The sequence below is a fragment of the Rhinolophus sinicus genome, linkage group LG09, assembly GCF_036562045.2.
Source record: "Rhinolophus sinicus isolate RSC01 linkage group LG09, ASM3656204v1, whole genome shotgun sequence".
NCBI classification, from domain to species: Eukaryota; Metazoa; Chordata; class Mammalia; order Chiroptera; family Rhinolophidae; genus Rhinolophus; species Rhinolophus sinicus.
In genome coordinates, this window is record NC_133758.1 from 8,161,136 (window position 1) to 8,181,464 (window position 20,329).

Here is a 20,329-nt window from a genome sequence, read left to right on the forward strand (position 1 = left end):
TTATATATTCCAGAAATTAGATGACATGATAAGGAAATACATCAGAGAAGTCTATACTATGAAAAATATCAAGTGGGAATTCTGAACTTCAATAATGCAATAAATGAAACTTAGAGCTGAACAGATAGCTGGATCTAACATCATTTTAAAATAAAGGAGCAGATTCATGAACTGGAAGATCAGTGCCAAGTTGGGTTTATTCCAGCAATACAAATTTGGATTACCATTCAAAAATCAAATACTTTAAGTTGCTACATTGATAGAATAAAGGAAAAATATATGTATTTCAATACATTAAAAAAAAAAAAAATCCATAGCCAGATAGCCATTCTTGGATACAAATCTTAGCAAATTAAGAATACAAGGGAACATGTGCAATGTATAAAGAAGACATATCTGGTAAGTAAAATTTCAATAGGATGATTCAATTGTGCTTTACCCTCATTTCTATTTGGCAAAAATACTTGGTTTCGTACCCAAACCTCTCTCTCTCTTTTCCTTTTGTACATAGTTGGAGTTTAATTAACATGAGTCTTTTGTGCTGCAATTCCAAACACTCCATCTAGTGGGTCCCTGAAACTTGTGCTTGTGCGAAGACAGAAGCACACAACTGTGCTTATATATGGATTCTCCTGACAACCCTCATTTTCCAAATCTCATGTTCTTTGTTTTGTTTTTTTCAGTTTGTTTTGAACTCAGAGATAGATGGGAAAGATGTGATGTATCATCATACCTAAACCCAAACGAAAAATATATTTATGAACTTGGGAAAGATAACTTTCTTAAAGAAAGTATGTTATAAATATCAAAATTTAAAAAATAAAACAGTGATTCTTTTGACTATATGCAAATTAAAAACTTTCTGGGTAAACAAATACAAAAATTATGAATACAACCTCTGTTGGACAAAAGATTTATGTCTAGAAATATTTTTTAAATGCCTACAAATCCATGAGAAAAACTCCACCAAATGTGGAAATTGGCTAAGAACAATAATAAACAATTTACAAAAGAAAAAAAAAAATTGTGAAGGAGAAATAAATCCCCTTCCATCAGGATAAATCAAGTAGAAACAGTGAAATATTATTTCTCATTCATCATTCTTGCAAAAATTTAAAAGTTTGACATTATCAATTATTGATGTGGATGTGGAGGAATGAACCCTCTCTTATAGCGCTGGTGAAAGAATGAAACGGATAAGACATTCTGGAAAGCAATTTGGTGTTGTATACCAAAATGGGTAATGATCCTACTAACTGAAAATACTGTTTCTCCTGGGGCAAATTTAATTTCTTGGGTATGCTAGTCTACTGATGAGCCCATTCAAAAACTTTGTTCATTTCTTCACAGTGTGTTTGATTTCTCGCATTTCCTTTTAATGTTTTACTTAGCATGTCTATCTTTCTGTTTACATGACCCATCTGTTCTTTCATGTTGTCTACTTTTTCTGTTAAAGCTCTTAGTGTGTTAACCAGTTATTTTGAATTCTCTGCATAAGAATTCCAAAATCTGTGCCATGTCTCAGTCTTGTTCTCATAAGACTTTCTTTTAAGATTGTTCTTTCCTTTTATAGTGTGCCTTATAATTTTTGTTAAAAGATAGACATGGTGCATTAAGTAATAGGAAAAGAGGTAATAAGAGTCTGTAGTGTGATGTTTTAGTTGGTCTGGTTGAATTGGACTGTGTTTAATGTTTGGTGTAGCTGTAGCTGTCAGGCTTCAATTCTTTTTTGTGTTCTTGTTTTTGTCTCCTTTGCTGTCTTTGGATTCCCTAAAAACTTCTTACAGTCTGCATTTTACAGTTCTTATAGCTACAACCCACTGTTCCTGTTCTGGAGACCTCTTGGTGTGGTAGAAGATTGCAGGGTTATTTATTTTGTAAAATGATGATTAAACCTCAGTGTTTCATTGCCCTAAGTTCCTCATCTATGACCTTCACAGCTGTGTCTTAACTTTGTTCTTCCCTTATATGAGACAGGAAGACTAGAGGGGACTGGAGTTGAAGAAATGCCCTCTCCAGTGGGGGATAGGGTTCTAGCAAATTGTTTCCCCTTGGAGATCAGTCCTCACTTAAGGAGAAGACTCTATTTCCCAATGGTTACACTTTTTTTTCCACTACCACAGCCACCAGGGGACCTTTCTTGGCTCTCACCATGAGAATTGAGTGGGGCTCATAAGAGAAAACCTATGAAAGTCGGGCCCATCCTTAAGACCTCAGTCTGTGACCCTCGGAGCATCTTGTTTTCATGCTGGTCCACACTCAGCCTCTAGCAAGTTGTCAAAATGAATATGGAAGTGTTCCTGCCAACTTATGGCAAGGGCTCCTGTTCCGGGTGAGCTGATGTGGCTGTGAGTCTCTGGATCTGCTTGTCTTTCAGATTTTGGGCCAGTGGTTTGCCCTGTGATCTCAGTTTTTAGAGAGGTCCAAGAAAGGTCATTGATTTTTCAGGCCGTTTTGATCTTTTATTTATTTTTCTTGAGAGGATGGAACAGAAGACCAGCTCATTCCATATTGTGCCTTTAGATGGACTCTGAATAGTTCAGTGACATACACAAATATGAGCCCATTAGACATTAAAAGTAGCTTCTATTTGTGAGTTGAAAGAAATGATTTACAATTTGGCCTGGCGACCAAAATTGTGTTACACAGAATGATCTTAATGAAAAATTAGCTAAAGAAAGGCAGTATTAAATGACAGAGTCCCATTGGTTATAAAAAACTGTTGAATTGGTTTGTTATGAAAGCCAATTCGTAGACTTGCACAATCTCTGTGTGCCTCGGTTTGTAAAGATTTTAAAGGTTCAGTTTTAAGTGGCCATCTGATGGGATGTATTCATTTACTAGCAGTGGGCATGTTTTGTTATTGTTGTATATTAGGTGCCAAGCACTGTTTAGGCACTTGGGGTGCAGTAATATACAAAACAGGCAAGGGCCTTTGCCATCATGGAGCTTACTGTCTCACAAGAAGATAGAGGAAAATAAGTAACATATGTAGCATGCTGGAAAGTGATAAGATATAAAGGGGTCAGGGAGAAGTAGGGAATAGAAACCTGGCAATGTCATTTTAAACAGCATGACCAGAAAAGGGCTCATTAAAAAAGATGATATTGGAGTAAAGGCCTGGAAAATGTAAGGGACTCAACCATGCAAGTAAAGGAGGGAAGTATTCCAGAGCCTCACGGGCAGAGGCTCTGAGACAGGTGTGCCCAGTATGTTAAAGAGACAACCAGGAAACCAGTGAGGCCAGGGTTGCATGCGGAGGAAGGATGATAAGTCGGAAAAATAAAAGCAGGGTTGGGGAGGAAACTGGTTGTTGTCTACCGCAGATCATTTTCACATGGCAAGGCCTTTCGTTTCAAATCTTAGTAAGACATAAAGACATCGGAGAGTTTTGATCAAAGAACTGACATAATTTGCCTTCAGTTTTAACAAAATCATTAAGCTAGCTGTGCCTGAATGGGGACCAAAGAATTGAGAGAATTTTTTTTTTTAAATTAGCTTTTATGCATTTTCCACGCATGTTGCTAGCTATTTATCACAACATAAAGAGAGTTTCATCTTACATCAAAAGCCACTGTGGCCATGACAAATGGTGAAAGTAGTGAACTCTAGGTCTAATAACATTTGATTGGAAGAAGATGCAGGAAGGGCAGAGGTACAGATAAGAGGCAGACGGCACCTCTGCAATTGTGTCCTGAGGGTCCCAAGGGCAGCATGGTGACCTGGTACAGGGGTTAGAGGTCAGCAGAGGAGAAGAGAGGCCAGTGGAAAAAGGGCAGAGAATCACAAGTGGAAGAGATAACACACTTGGAGTTTTGCTCCAAGATTCGGCTCTGAGAATAGCTTAGTTTGATTCTAGTGCAATTCCTACAGTCAACCAGGCACGTTTACATAACTTTTTTTTTTTTTTTCTTACTGGCTACCTAAGATATAGTTGCCTTGCTATTTCATCTGAAAGTTTTTAGCTTGTTTGCTTGACTCATATATAATTTTTATTATTCCCTGGCTCAGTTCCCTAACTTCTCCATATAAATACTTCCTTTCAGACACATTAATATGTGACCTCATTTTCTGATAACCGCGTGTCTCATGTGTATCACCGCACCCCCTATTTAGGAATTCAAGAATGATATATTTTATACTTGCTGAGTATAACTTTCATTTTCTCTGGTGATCAATGCAAACACAATAAATTCCTTTAGGAACTGTGTCCCTGGGAGAAGAGAGAAACCTAAGTGAAACATGAAACTGACAAGAAAGGAGAATGCAATAAATATTTGCACATTAACTTGAGAGCACTTTGCAGCTTGTTGCTGCATTTTCCTAAATTAGGAATTGATATAGTGAGGCTTTACGAGAGATTTTCTCCTGTAAGAGCGTTATTCAAGTTATTCACGCTGCATCTGAAGTCTTGGATTATGACGCATCATCATCTCTCTGTCAAAGCAAGTATTAACTAATTGGTAACAGGGGAAAGAAGGTGGGAAAAAATACACAGTGTATTAGAGGTAATTTATTTCTTGAAAGCAGTTGTTGACAGTTGACATTACATTCAGTTAACACTTCTAGGGACTTTTTAAATTATTCCCCCTGTCAGGCAGGACACAGGTTCTATGCTTTCACAAGACTTATGGACGGATATTCCTTTTTCTCTTTCCGTGCATTTGAAGTGAAAATGCAAACCACTGTTTTACTGTCTTTCCAGATGCTCTATCAACAGTTTTAACAGCCGCAATGTCCTCTAGATACAAATTTAATATTTCACCTCTCAAAATGATAATTATTTTCCATATTTCAAATTTCTCTTTGGTGAGAAAGGAAGATCCCAGAGTAAAGCTGAAAATCTGTCTGAAATAAATACAGGAAAGGAGAAAAGCTTAAGCAGTTGACAGTCGCACCATGAGTAAGGGCTGTTTTTCTTGTTATAGGAAACAGTCTACCTTTTTCAAGCATCACACATTTTAATGTAATTTCCACAGTTCCTCAGCTGGATGGTGGTGACCTTTCCTGATAATAAAATGTTTGTAACTGAATTCTGATTTTGAGGTTTAAAACCAGCTGGAACTGGGCTTTGCTGGAATATTTTAGGGATTGTAAAAAGTGCCTAATACTTTTACCTCTCTGCTCTCGTGACCACAACTGCCCAACCAGCTGCGTACCTTAAACCCCAAATGACTTAAGAGTAGCAATTTTTTCCCATAATTAGAGATAAGTTTGGAACTACAAGGTTTTCATTGGCCTGGTTTTACATTAAAAATGATTCTGATTATTTCCTTTAAGCAAGTAACTCTTAGTATGTGAAAGGAGGAAAATGAGAGCCTAAAGGAAAAGGGCACTGTTGAAGCAGAAAAAACAGAATCTCTAGCTTGGGCTTACTTTCCAGGAAAACGTAGCCTCGTTTTCATTGAACATAGTTTTTCAGTGAGGTGCTTTGTACACATGAAATCTCAGCATGAAAACACTCAAAATGAAGAGACAATGAGATACTAAGGATCATTCAAAATCCAGTGGCTAGATTACCAATTCCACAACCTTTTAATTTTTCAAATCCGTCATATATTTTGACTCTATCAAGAAAACAAAAGTCTTTTGAGTCATTTTACACTTTAACCAAAGTTTCAGTGATCAGGAGGAAGGCACGAGTTACACAAGGTAAGTGGAACCCATCCAACTTCTTCCACAAGGAGACGAGTTTTTTCCCACTGTTCTCAATGTAAAAATTGTCTCACCTCTAGGCATTTACTGAGTAAGCTATCAGTAAATTCTAGCTAATTTTTTTCTTTTTTTAGAGAAAGATACATTGCTTATTTAAAGCCCACATATAAAACTAAGCCATCTGTACCGTTTTATTGTTTCCTGCTGTGAGAACACTGTCATGGATTGCAGAAGAGAAGGTTGTTTAAATATGAACAGTGAACACCACTGCATCTAAGTATTTGAGTGTGTTTGCGTATAAACTGATTAGTACATATTTAATTTATGCTCAATAATAAATTAGAACTACCATCAGGACACACTTCACTAAAATGAAAATCAGCAGAAAAGCTGTAGTATTCATTTTAGGGACCAATTTCTATGTCAAACATGTTCCAATGGATAGTTATACATTTAAAATGTAAGTGAAACAAAATAAACTTCACTGAGACTCACTTAAAGACATTTAAAAATCAGTTCAAGTTACTGATACCGTTTTCAACATCTCTAATAGATGAACCCCAAAATAGTAATGCTATTGACAAATATTAATAAACATATTATCTTTTAAGTCTAAAAAAGTAGATGCCTTTTTATATTTGAAATGTTGTATTTATTTATGAATCCCAACATCAGCAGTAAGGTAGAATTTCCCTTCTAGGAACATCTCTGAAAGTTTCAGATGTTGTATTTGTATTCTTGATGGAACCCGTCATTTATCTCAGAAGAAAAATGCCATTTATGAAAAAAAACAAAACAAAACAAACAAACAAAAAAAAAAACCCCTTTTTTCACTGATTAAAGAAGAATGAGCAAAATTGATACTATTGCATAGCTCATTTTCAAATGGGTAGTAGGCCTCACACATACTGAAAACAGTGTGGATATTCTCCCAGTCTTTGCCCAATGAGGACAGTCCAGCTACTTGCTATCAATATGTTGTTACACATTTTCTGGAAGACAGCTGAGGTTTTTTTCCCCCTAACAATTTGAATACACAAAGAAATACCAAACATATACAGGTATTTCACCACTGGCCTAGCCTGTCATACAGAAGTTGGGTTACGTCTGCCTTGCCAGAGACTTCTATCTTTAGTGAGACACTGAAACATCATAGATGAGTCAGGAAAGCAGAGACAATTTAGTCCTAACCTTCCTTTTCAAAGAGAAAAGTGGAGCCTAGTTAAATTCCCCAAACCTCATCATTAGTGGCAGAACTGAGACAGGTCTGACAACTGCACCCGAACATCTGTGCAGTTAGGGGCTTGCATATTAGATAATTGTGGGGAGCCTTCCCTCCTAGATCCACTCTCCAACATACCTGGTTGTGATACAGGAATAAATGTTATTGGAGTATCTGATAATAATTCTACATAAATATAAGCTGATAATTCTCACCATTAGTTGATCATGAAAAAAACCAAGAAGTCTGAATGTAAGAGGTACTGCATTCCTAACAGCATGACTTAGTTATCCATTCTTTCTATTAAAAAAAAAGGCCCAGGTTGATGTTATTGATCTTTCAAGCATCAATTTTTAGAGATATTTGATGAGTATATAGAAAATCCATTTACATGATTCAATAAATGAAACCTTGTCAGCTAAAGAGTTATCTTATAAAGCACAGCACATTTCAGTGACTGAGACCTCTCATTCTGCTTGAGATTGAATCCATTAAACTAAAAACAAAATATAATTGGCCACAGTTCTAACATAAAATGGAAAGGTGCATTCTGTTAGGTATCTGCCTTACATACACAATGCCATGATTTTTTTAAAGAATGTTTCTTTGGTTAATTGGAGTTATTTCAATGAAACTAGAAATGGAGTAATGCAAAATTTTAGCAGACTTCAAAAGAATGCACCATTTCAACAAAGAGACTGACTCCCAACATAATTCAACATATGGAGATTTAGGACAAGGAAATACATATAAATGACCACTCTTTCTCTGTCAGAAGGGACTTTACTACATATTACTAAAATAAAATATAATTTAAACACATAAGCACATAACAGATACAGAAAACAAGACAAACTGTAATGCAAGATATTATGGTCAGTCCAAAGGGAATATTTTAGCAAGCAGCTGTAACACCTGGGCTTGTTTTTACTAAATTATCTAGAATCACATTTGAAAATAGATTGTTGTGAAAGTTTAACAAAAGAAAAATGGACTAAATAATTTTGCTTAATCTGAGAAGATATTCTAAGGGATCCATAAAAATAATAAATAATAATATTTACTGACTTCTTACTAAGTGCCAGGCTTTGTACTTATCACTTTAAGATGTTTTCCACATTTTACTCTCAGTGGTAGTTCCTCCTGCCAAATCCACCATTGAGGAAGGTGTGATACATAGAATTGCCCATGGTCACAGTCAAGAAGACAGAGAGAGCTGCAGCTTCTGCCCAGGAGTACGAATCTCCAAGGTCCAAGCTGAGAGAAGTTCAGAGATAGGGTGAGAAGGAGAAAGAGACTGGTCAGCTCCTGTCAGAGCAACTCCAGCCCCAGGGCAGACATTGAAGAAGAATCTAGAGATGTACAGCTATTGGAGCTGTGGGCACAGAGAACAACTCATTCAATTCTTGCATCTTTCACTGAACAGATAGTGAATGAGCTCCCAGGATGTGTTAATGCTGTTCAAGATGTTGGCTACCGTAGTGAGACAGACAGGCGAAATCCTTATCAGCGTAGAGCTTACGTTCCAGTCAGGGAGACAGGTAGTCGATACAACAAACAAGTAAATAGACGTTAAAGTATACATCATCATGCTATGAAAAAGTAACAAATTAAAAAAAATAAAATAAAACTAAGTAAGACTAGAGACTGTGTGCTCTCTTAGACAGCTTCATCAGAAAAGGCGTCTCTGAGGAGATAACATTGGAGTACAGGCGTGAACAAAGCAAACAAGGTAGTGACCCATGAGAGCATCAAGAGGAAAAATGTTCTAGGCAAGGGAACAAGTAAGAAAGCCTGAGATAAAAGTGAGTTTGGAAGACCTCAGAGACAACTGTGACAGGAATAGACTGGATCAGAGATAGAGTAATAAGAAATGGTGCCAGAGAAGTAATAGGGAGCCAGACCACACATATGGCCCTGAGTCTATGAAAAGGATTTTGATTTTGTTCTGCATGGTGTGAGTAACCATTGGAGGATAGGGGGATGGGAGCCACGTGATCCGATATAGAATGGGGTCCCCAAAACAATGTAGACTAGTGGACACTTTGGTGAAGTTGCTCAAGCAGTTGTTCGCAGTAATCAGAAGTGTCTGGATGCTGATGGGAACCAATTTGAGCACCTCTTGTCATTGCAGAAGTCAAACGTGACTTGTATAGATCTTTTGCTATCGGTATATATTCAGTATTACAATTTTAATACAGTTTTCCTTTCTTAAAATGTGTACACATTTTTTTGGCATCCTCTGTATTTTCAGAGGCCACTCTGACAGCTGTGGGAAGAATACACAGTGAATGACCTTGACGTGCAGTGGAGGCACCTATTAGGGGGATGAGATGGGGGCATCTACTATGGAGATTAGGCCAGTTAAAAAATGATGTATTGGTATTACATCATTTATATACGTATTCTGAGACTAGACAATAATGATTCAAGTAGTGAGAAGCAGTGAGATTTAATATATGTCTGATTATAAATTCAACTGTGGTTTGTACATGGGATGTAAATTCAAAAAATGATTAAGAAAAATTCCATATTTTGATCTAAATAATTCTCTTCTGAAAAAAAAAATGACACTAGAAGATAAACAGATCTGGGTGAGGGATAGGCATGCATTCAGCGTGGGCATGTCAAATTTGAGATGCATTTAGTTTTCCAAATGGAGATGTTGAGTAGAAAGTTAGATATATAACTCCAGAGTTCAGAAAGAAGTTGGGGTTGAAGATTTATCTATGCAGGATTCATTGAGCTGATGTTATTGAAGCAATGTGACTAGAAGATTTCACCTAAAGACAGTTGATTTGAAGACCAAGACTGGAGTTCCTATAATTCTTAGCTTTGGCAAAGAGATGAAGGATTTAGCCCAGGAGAATGACAAACAGTGGCAAATGATGTAAAGGGTAGAGTGTCATGTTCTGAACACCAAGTGACATAAGTGTTTCAAGAAGGGAGAGATCAGCTGTGTCAAAAGTTGTTGAGGGAATGAGAAATTTGTCATTTGTTTAGTTCACGTGGACCTACTGTTTGCCACCAGAGGGGCAGAATCATTAGCTTTCATAGTCTCAGTGGATACTAGGAGAAGAGAAATATGGAAAATTCCTAACCTGAATTCCTCCAGAGAAAGGGGAGAAGATCAGAGAAGCTGTTCTCTACCAGCACATCAGTGAGGTATTCCTTCTCCCAGAACAATACCCTCCTTAGGCTACTATGTAAGGCCTTCCCCTAACCCCCAAGACAGAGGATCAGAGTAGGTGACAAGTGCGGTGTGGAAAAAGAGTATATTGCATTTGTGGTAAAAAACTGGGATTCTGAAGTGAAGAAATGGGTTCAATGGCTTTGTTTATTATTTGTGCTATTCTTCACAATTTGCTTAACTTCTCTAAGCCTTTTCTTCAATAACATTTTTTTTTTTTAAAAAGTTGCTACCACATAAATCGGCTTTAAGAGTTCAGTCAGTAGTATGTTGGTTATTATTCTTGTTGTGGCAGCAGTAGCGACAGGTGAGACCCACAGAAGGAACACCTCACACACACAGCATTATCCCTCCCGGATGCACTGTCCACTTTCCATCCTGAAACTAGAGTAACTTTTCCAAATTCAAATTAATTTATTTAAAATAGCTCAGGGAAGTCCCATGGTGTAAACATGGAGATCGAGATTCTTAACACGGTCTACTCAGCCCTCCGTGTTCTGGTCTCATCTAACTTTCTGGGGCCACGGAGGTCGTATTCCCTGTGCTCTCTCAGCTCCAGGCAGCGTGGTCTTCTTTCAGTGTCTGACCTATCTAGGCTCCTCCGGTAATTCGTGCACTCTCTTCCTTGATTCTGAGAAGCCCATTCTTCTGTGCATTTTGTGATACTGTCCCTCGGACATCACTGCCCATGGAAGATTTTCTTAACCCGAGTATCTGAGTCAAATCCCCAGATCATATCCCTTTTAACTCTTATCAGAGTTATGACTAAACATTAATCTGAGTCATTAATTTAAGGCATTCTCTGAAGTATACCTTCCTCTCCCATTAGCCAATGAATAGAAAAGGGCAGAAACTGAGTCTGTTTTGCTGGCTTGTATACAACCCACTCTGCCTCTAATTCAGAGGGGCTTATGGAGGAAGCAGAGAAGTTGGCAGTGTCCAGATATGGTTCCTGCCAGTGTATAGATGACATCTGGTGATAGAGGATCACAGCATTGTGTTGTGAGGAATTTTATCTTTTCATAGTTCTTTGTTTTGTTTTCTTGCTAATACTATAGGCTAATTCATGTCCTCTTGACTTTTCTCCCCCAGTTGTGCCTAAAAGTAAATTATTTAGGATTCAATTAATAACTATTGCACTTAGAAAGTAAAACCTCCATTTTAGGAATGTATTTACTGTAAGAAGAAGATGAAAGAAGGCTATAAGAAACATCAACACTCTGTGTTGCTTCCATATACTACAAGTGAGGGATGAGTTCTGTAGTAAGAGTGACAGTGATTTACACAACCCCGTGAATGGAAATGACCAATTTTATTTTATTATTTAAAATTTGAAAATTTAGAGTATTACCAAGAATTATGCAAATGTGCAAATGGAAAATTCAGACACAAAAATTAAAATGAAATATAGCTCTATATCCTCAGCCAACACTGGATAAAGGTGTATGTCATATGCAGATAAAATACACTGTTCATTGAGGCTAGAACATACTGTTAACTGTGAATGAAGGTCATATGATTAATACTAAAAAACATTTGAAGTGTATAATAAATAAAACTTTGCAATAGTAATGTCAGCACCTAGTAAAGTATCAGGCAAAGTAAGGGGGTCCAAAATGAATATATTTTGAAAAAAATACACAGTGGTAGAATACCTTATTACGAGAAATATGGAAGTATTTAGTTTATGGTACATTATAAAAATTACAAATTAAATATGTTGCATTTAGTAAATTATGTGTGCATATAAAACTAATTTGAATGTTTTAATAGAGAAAAGCTTAGGAAACATTAAGTACTGGTATTGTCTCATAGCATAGCTCTGAACATATTCAAGATAAGAGTCCTGTGATTTAGGGAGAAAAATTCTCTGGATTAATTCAAGGATCTTGTGCCTTCAGAGTTATTATTCTATCACATAATTACCTTTCTAAAGATTGAGTAAAATAAATTTGAACTGAATTATTATTTTAAGAAGTGTATGAATGTGTGTGTGTGTGTGTGTGTGCGCGTGCACAAACTCTTAATGAAAAATAAATAATAGTGATCATTTATATAGTGATCATTTATTTATCTGAGGACCGGGTGGCCAGTAATATAGCCAGGGTGCTGGGGGAAGAGGGAACATAAATTGGAAAATTGAAGTTATTTTCACCTTGACACGGATTTAGAATGGTACTATTTTCACTGATATTCCTGAAATGCAAAGAAAATTAAAGAGACAAATCACTTGTAAAGCAATTAATTAAATTTTCCTCTTGTCCAAGCTGCCACTGGATTTTAAGGTGGTTGTGGAATATTATTATTATTATTATTATTTATTTATTTATTTTAATAACCCCCTGCTTTAATTATCCAAATACTTTAATATCCTGAAACAGCTAATTCAGCTGGCTAAACTCACTGGGATCAAGGAATGTTTGAAACACTCTGTAACTCTAGTATAACATTACAGCAATGGAAAATTATGAAAATAAGCTTTAATGGTCCACATCAACGAGATATATCACAGCTCCATTTTTTAGTAAGAATAATCATTAACACCACTATAAATGATATCTTGGCAATATAAACTTTAAAAAACTTAAATTCTTTGTAATGAGAACATGGCTATTTTAAATATGCTTCTCAAATAATTGAGGCTCCTGGCCTTGCAATTCAGTAATGTCCAGATAATCCCACTAATGTATTTAAATGTGTAAAAATGTATTTCATGGCTTTCTGCAGACCATCTTTTTATTTCATGAATGTAAATGGCCTCATTAGCCAAGATTGCCATGGGCATAAAGCATCAACCAAGTCTAAAAGTGCATCTTAAGTGCTTTAATAATTCTTGGGCACCTTTTGAGAATTTTAATGTTTTATTTTTTAACGGTTATTCATGAAATTAACAAAACTAAAAAGAAAATAAAACCTTTCTACAGCATAGAAGGAACAAGGTAAAACTCAGAAATGCATGCCAGAATGCAAACGTGGCTCCTAGGTCTCCAAACTAAAGATCCTGTTTAAACTTGTCTGAAAAGATTTTAGAGGGAAATGAAGAGACTGCATTTTTGAAGTAACATCTCTAAGGGAACTCTTGAATAAAATAGAAAACTCAGAAAATCCTAAGGGAATTGGAAAGTTGAAATGACAGAATGTTACCACCCACTCCCCATATGCCATAATCTTTTGTCAGAACTTGTAATGAATAGCTGTTTCTAATTGAGATTCTAATAAATGCTAAGGGAGCCTGCGTGTATGTTTGGTATTTAAAGGGGGGAAAAATGGTAAAATAAATGTTTTGACAAAATCCACAAACTCTATAATGGGTCAGTGGTTAATTGATAAATTATTAGTCTTCCAATTATGATATTACTTTTCAAATATATAAAATCCTAGCATTCCCAAGTTGGAATCACATCATCTGTTTGATTCAGTGTGAAATATGCAGGTGTCTTAGCTCCTCTTCTTACCCACTAATCCGCTGTCATGAGTCTAGGGACCAGGCAACTCTCAATTTTTAAATTAAATTTATTATGGTGATCTTGGTTAGAAAAACCATATGTTTCAAGTGTACATTTATATAATACATGATCTGTATATTGCATTTTGTGTTCACCACCCAGAGGCAGTTCTCCTTCCATCACCATATATTTGACCCCCTTTACTCTCCTCTACCACCCCTCCCCCACACAATTTGGTAACTACTAAATTGTTGTCTGTATCAATGAGTGTTTATTTGTCTTTTTGGTCTGTTGATTTCAGTTTTATATCCCATACAGGCAACTCTCATTTTAACAAAGCAGGACCACTAGCCTGCAGTTTACCTCCTCACTCAGCTAGCTCTGTCATTTTCTATGCATCGCATATGGCTAACATCCCATTGTCAAATTGAAGGCTGGGAAGAAACTTCTCCTCTTTAAATAACAAACTATGCAATCCCCAGGCCAATTATATTCTTCTGTTAGTAATAAGCCTTTCTCTAGGTGGCAGGAAGTCATGACCTCCCTGAGGTCTAAGTCCTGGAAATAAGTAGGAAGTTTTTGATGATGATAATGGTGAGTTACCCTGGGCAATCTAGAGAACTCTACTAATTAAGGAGGGAATGCTTTACAAGGATCATCTCTTCTGACACTCAGGGTATTAGTGCCTAGGTGCCTGATATTTACTGAATCCCGGAGCCAGTCAGAGAATGAGGTGGGAGAAACCAAGGAGTTTTTGCCTGACCCCAGAGCCTACATACCCTTCCTTCTGTCCCAAACAACATAGCAAAACATGCTGGGACCTCCATTCTTGGGCCTTCGTTCATTTTCACACATTCAAGTGAGCATTTGTTTGTTGAACTTTCTTTCCCTTGAGTAAAAATTTTGTAGTATTTCTCTTCTGCCGTCTTTCTAAATGGCTACATATACGAGTTTCATTTTTTAAATGAAATAAATTAAAAAGGAAACTTTTTTTTTTTTTTTTTTTTTGTGGGGATAGTAGATGTTGGATTTGTTACAGTCACTCCTGAGCATAAGAAAGAAAACAAACAAACAAAAACAATCTCTGAGTGGAATAACACGATGTTCTCCAAAATTGTTGCATGCGACAACAGCAGGTTAATTGTTTGACGGTAGTTTTGAGTCTGCTCCTACCCCTGAATTTGCTGTGGACAAGTGATCCATCTCTATAGTGCCTTCTATCAAGTTTGCTTGGTTTAGAATTTTTTTCTCTATTTTGAGGTGGGGCATTCCTGTAAGTATTGTGTTTTTGGTAGAAGTTGTCCATTCCTTCTCCTCAGTATCTAACCAAGCAGGACAGAAATACATAGGGGCTAAATGTCTGTAGGAAGGTCACAGAGGGATTTGAAATTCTAGCAATTACTAACAAGGAGAATTTGTACAAATTGATTAATCTCCTTAAGCCTCAGCAGATTTAGAAGGTAAGTAGTTAACTTATCTACAAGTATTTTCCTTATCTACTAAAGCAGATAGAGAACCTGCCTCATTTTGTTGCTAGTTATCTTACGACGCATATATATGCTGCAAAATGTTAATTTGAAACTATTGTGTGAGATTTTGCAATATAGTCTACTAGATGATGGGATTATAAAAATTAAGAAAATATGTGCCTTTCCACAAAATATTTGCAGCTTACTTGGAAATTCACACAAATGTGTTAGAGGTTACTGTATGGGGAGAGTTAAATTAAATGTTTCAGAAAGGGAAAGTGAAGTATCCCTTGATCTTTATGGTTATTGGGTATTTTGGACAGCAAGGAAAGGAGACGAGGAGAGCCATCTTTGGGAGGATGTTTGAGAATATAATCTTTGTTTATGAACGTGTTTATTTCCAGCCATTAGTTTTCTACTTAGCACAACAGTGTCTTTATTAAAATAGAACAGAATTTCTTAAAAGGGAAATAACTGAACATTCTATCAAGAACTGACTTAAGTAGGTGGGTAAAATGTAATGTAGAAAATTAAGTTACCATTACTGTACAGTTCTTATTTAGATGAAAAGGGCAAAGTTATTTTCTTAGAAGAAATAGTCATCATGAATGTAATGATGAGTTTTATTAAGATAGAACTCTAATGCTTACTTTAAACAATGGGGACTAAATTGTTTAAAGAATGTCATATGTCTCAAGAGTTCTTTTCCTTCTTTACCAAATTAACTATATTACTTGCTCTGCAAAACAAATTCATGGATTACCTCTTTTAAAGACTTTTGAATTTCCTTAAATGTCCAACCACCTGTACCAACTGAGTCTGATCTATATGCACACATATGATGACATTACACTACTAGTTAATTTACTAATCTATGTTTCTAGCTAGACTTTACTCTGTTGAAGAGATAGAATCTACCCTTATTTTTTTTTTTTTTTTGCGTTTCCATTTCTAGTACAGTACTTGATTATAATAACTCTCAACAGATGTTTGTTGATTTAATTAGTGAAAGCATTAAGCTAATCAGAGTCACATTTTAATGACATGCATGACATAAAGATCCTGGAGATTTGAATAACACCCATACTCCTGAAGATGCCCATATCCTGAACTTTTGAATCTGTGACTATGGTACACTACATGGCAAAAGGGACTTTGCTGACATGATTTAGAGTATAGAGCGTGAGATGAGGAGATTATCTGGATTATCCTGGTGAACCCCAATGTCAGGAAGGGTACATTACCATGGAATAAGGGGGCAGAAGAGGAGAGCAGAGGGAGCTGTGACTGTGGAAGAATGAGCAGAGGTGAGATGTTGCCAGGTTTGAAGATGGAGGAAATGGGCCTCTAGAAACTGGAAAAGGCAGGGAATTGGATTCTCCTGGGGCCTCCAGAAAGATAGCCCTGCTTGCCAAAAATGTGATTTTAGCTTAGTAAGGTCAGAGCAGACTGCTAACTTGCAGAAATGTAAGATAATAAATTTATGTTATTTTAAGCCAATAGATTGGTGTTATGACATCAATAGGAAACAAATACCTTTAGCCACTTTGTACCATGTACCTTATTTTTACTTAAAAGTATGTTAAAAGTAGACATACTTTTAACTAAAAATAATGTCTAATATTACTTTATGATCATCTATGTCCATAAAATATTGTGTATTGTTATGATCTTTAATGTAACATTCAAGTATCTTTTTGTGTAATTTTATTTATTAAATATATTTGTTAAACGAAGGACTATTTTTTTTTACAATCCACTTATTTAAAAACAAATTAACACCTTTCAATAAATATTTTGATCTACTTTTCTCAGAAAATAACACAAATCCTAAAATACAAACAGTAAATCCCATTGATAAAACACATTGTAATTTAGATGGCTGAAATATGCCTAATGCTATTTTGTAAAAATGCTATATGATTACTTAAAATAATTCAGTTATAATTAAATGAGTAAGATGATAAATTATGTTTCTTTCAAAATCAAACTTCTAATCAATTTTATAAAATACTTTATAACACTGGCATGATTTTGTGAAAATATTAAATTTAATATGTGCACATATATATGTGTTTGTTTGCTCAGACTTGTATTAATATATACTCTCAGTAATTTCTTATTGATTGAATTACTATTTCTTAGGTTTACACATATCTATCTTCCATATATAACATGACTTCTACAAACTATTTATTACACATCTAAATCATAGTATACACTGTACACTATATTATTACTGATAATATAGATCATCACAATTTAAATATATGTGAATTATATCTGACTACAAAATAATAATTGAGATTGTTATTTCTCTTCCTGCAGTGTCTATTAAAAAATATTTGAACATAAATTAAAAATGTGCAGTTCCTAATATTTTCAATTAATGATGTTTCTTCTAAAGAGCTTTTCTGGTAGATTCAAAGAAAACTTTGCTTGATGTGAAATTGAGTCCAAATTATTAAGAAATTTATATTTTGCCTGAATTTATATTTTGTTTGAACTTCAGGTTTAGTTATTTGCATGTTTTGTCTCATTGTTATAAAACCCTTTAGAGTTTTAATGAGCATGAGTCCATATGAAGCCTCTTTTTCAATTCATTTATCAGAATGCTGACTTATTAATATCTACCTTTCACTAAATTGTAAGCAATGTGAGATCTACAATTAGATTTGTTCTCCTCATCATTGTTTTCCCAGCCTGACACAGTAATTGACATAACTCTACTAGGAACTAGTAAGAATTTTTCAAAATGAATGAATAAATAATTAATGTTTGCCAAAACAGGATATTGAGAGGTTAGTAATTTTGAGTAGAGAGCAGCAGTTCCACTAAACTACCCTACAATTCTAATTATTCACTGCATATGATTCTCAGCCTTTTACCAAAAATAACGTGTGCATTATTGCTGCCTTCCCAAATGTTTGTTTCTTATTTTTTAAACACAGCTTTGGGTGAACATATAATGATATTCAGTTTAAAGATAAACTGAGGTAGACTTGTTAGATGACTCAACCAAGGAAAACCTGGTGTTACAACCCTGGAACTAAAGCTCAGGTTCTCTGATTATATTATATATATATATATATACATGTATATGTATATGTATATGTATATGTATATGTATATGTATATGTATATGTATATGTATATATGCATATATGTGTATATATGTTTATATATGTATATATATGTATATATATATGTATATATGTATATATATGTATATATATATATATGTATATATATACAATTTTCTTTGAATTAGGTGTGTACATCTGAAACAACCTGACTCAAATGTTGATGGGGACATTCGTTAGGTATTCTAGACTAGTGCCCACTTTCTTTTATTTCCCTTCTGGGACATTATCAAGATCCTGTCATCTTAAGACCTCAGAGCTCCAAAAGCATATAAAAATTGAGTAGTTTAAGAGCATATAAAAATCGACATATTCCAAGGGCTTTGAAAATCTCATAACTCAGGAGGCAATACAAAATCCAAGGTAGAGAAACTAAAGAAATGTGATGAGTTCATCTAAATAATGCAAACATCATAAATTCAATGTTTGTATGAAAGTGTTGCCAGGTGATAGAAGGTCAAAAAGAAGAAAAATTTAATAACATAATATAAACGTTAGACTTGTGTTGAATTCTTAAGTTTTGATATTTTGATGAAATTCTAAAAGAAGTCAGATTGAGTTATACATATATACATATATACACACACATATATATATATATATATGAAAATATTACCTTTAAAATTAGTTTTATTAAAGTATAATTTACATGAAATGAAATTCACAAATTTTATGGGCATCATTTAATTTATTTGGACAAGTATGTACACCACAATCTAGATATGGAATGTTGCCTTCACCAAAAAAAATTTGATTGTACCCTTTGCAGGCAATTCCATTCCCTTTCCAGGCCCCTGTTATCTACAATCAATTTTATGTCTCTCTAACTTTGCCTTTTTTAGAATTTTACAGAAGTGGAACTACTCGTATATAATCAATAGATTTTTGTGTCTGGCTTCTATCACTTAACTTGGTGTTTTGAGATCTAGCTGTGTCATTGCATGTATCAGTGGTTGCTTTTTTTTTTTTTTTTAATTTGTTATTTTCTGTCTTCTACCAACTTTCCTTTCATATTTTAAGCCAATATTTTTTATATAAATGCTTTAAAATAAATGGTAGAATTAATTTAAAATCAATTGCTTTGATTTTAACTCTAAAGGAACAATTCCTGATTTTCTGCTTTCAACTACCTCTCCTACCCATAACTAAGGTCGTAAGACTTTTACTTTCACCATCCAGTACTGTTACAGGACCTAAAAAGGAAAACTAGCTCATTTTTGTCCTTGACCAACTGTCCACGTAAATCTACGTGTTATGTATTCCTCTTGACTGAACTTCTTTAATCACATTATCTTTGTCACTTATATACTGAAGACTGACAAATCTGTATGCTCAAACCTGCCTATTTTCCTGAGTGTCTTGGTCTTAGATATCTCCACTCGAATGTCCCACAGACAAGTCTGTCAAGAACGTGTCTAAAATAGTATCCTACTTGCAAGCTAACAAATTAACCTGTTACATTTTCATGGATCCTGATAGAAGACATGAGACTCCTGGGTCAGAGAAAAAGGACATTATTACTTATGACACAGAAGTAGCAGGAATGCAGGTTTTGTCAGGAGACCAGGGAGTGGCCCTGGTAGGTGCTGTACACACAGCAGTAAATTGGGTCACAGTTGAGGCACGATAACCTTAGGAAACTCCAGGTTTTAAAAGGGATTGCAAGCAACCCTGCCGGATCCTTGCCCAGATATTATTAGTCACTCTATTATCCTAGAGAGCAAACAAATCTGTCCAGAGGCAGACACTGCATCTATATTTGGTGTGTATATATCCTTAAAAAGATAACCTAGAAAAAGAGCTACTATACAAAGAGCAGAAACTTGAGAAATTCATGGAGAATTGTTTCTCGATAATTTCAAATGTCAAAATCCCAAAGTGTAACATCTTCCATGATCTTTCAAAAAATGGTCGCCATTGATTTCTTTATCCCAGTTAATACTATCAGCCAACCTGAAAATATGAGAACAATACCAGATTTTATTTTTTCAAAACTCAGTTATCTCATTCCTGAAAACTGAAGTTTTGTAATCTAAATATTTATCAACAATAGCCCCTTCTCTCCGTCCTTATTGTGTATTCTTACTTTGCATCCTAACCATTACTGTCCTCAACTGTTGCCATAATCTGGATTGGTGATTCTCAAATTGTGGTTTCCAGACCACCACCACCAGCAGCAGCAGCAGCAGCAGCATCACCAGAAA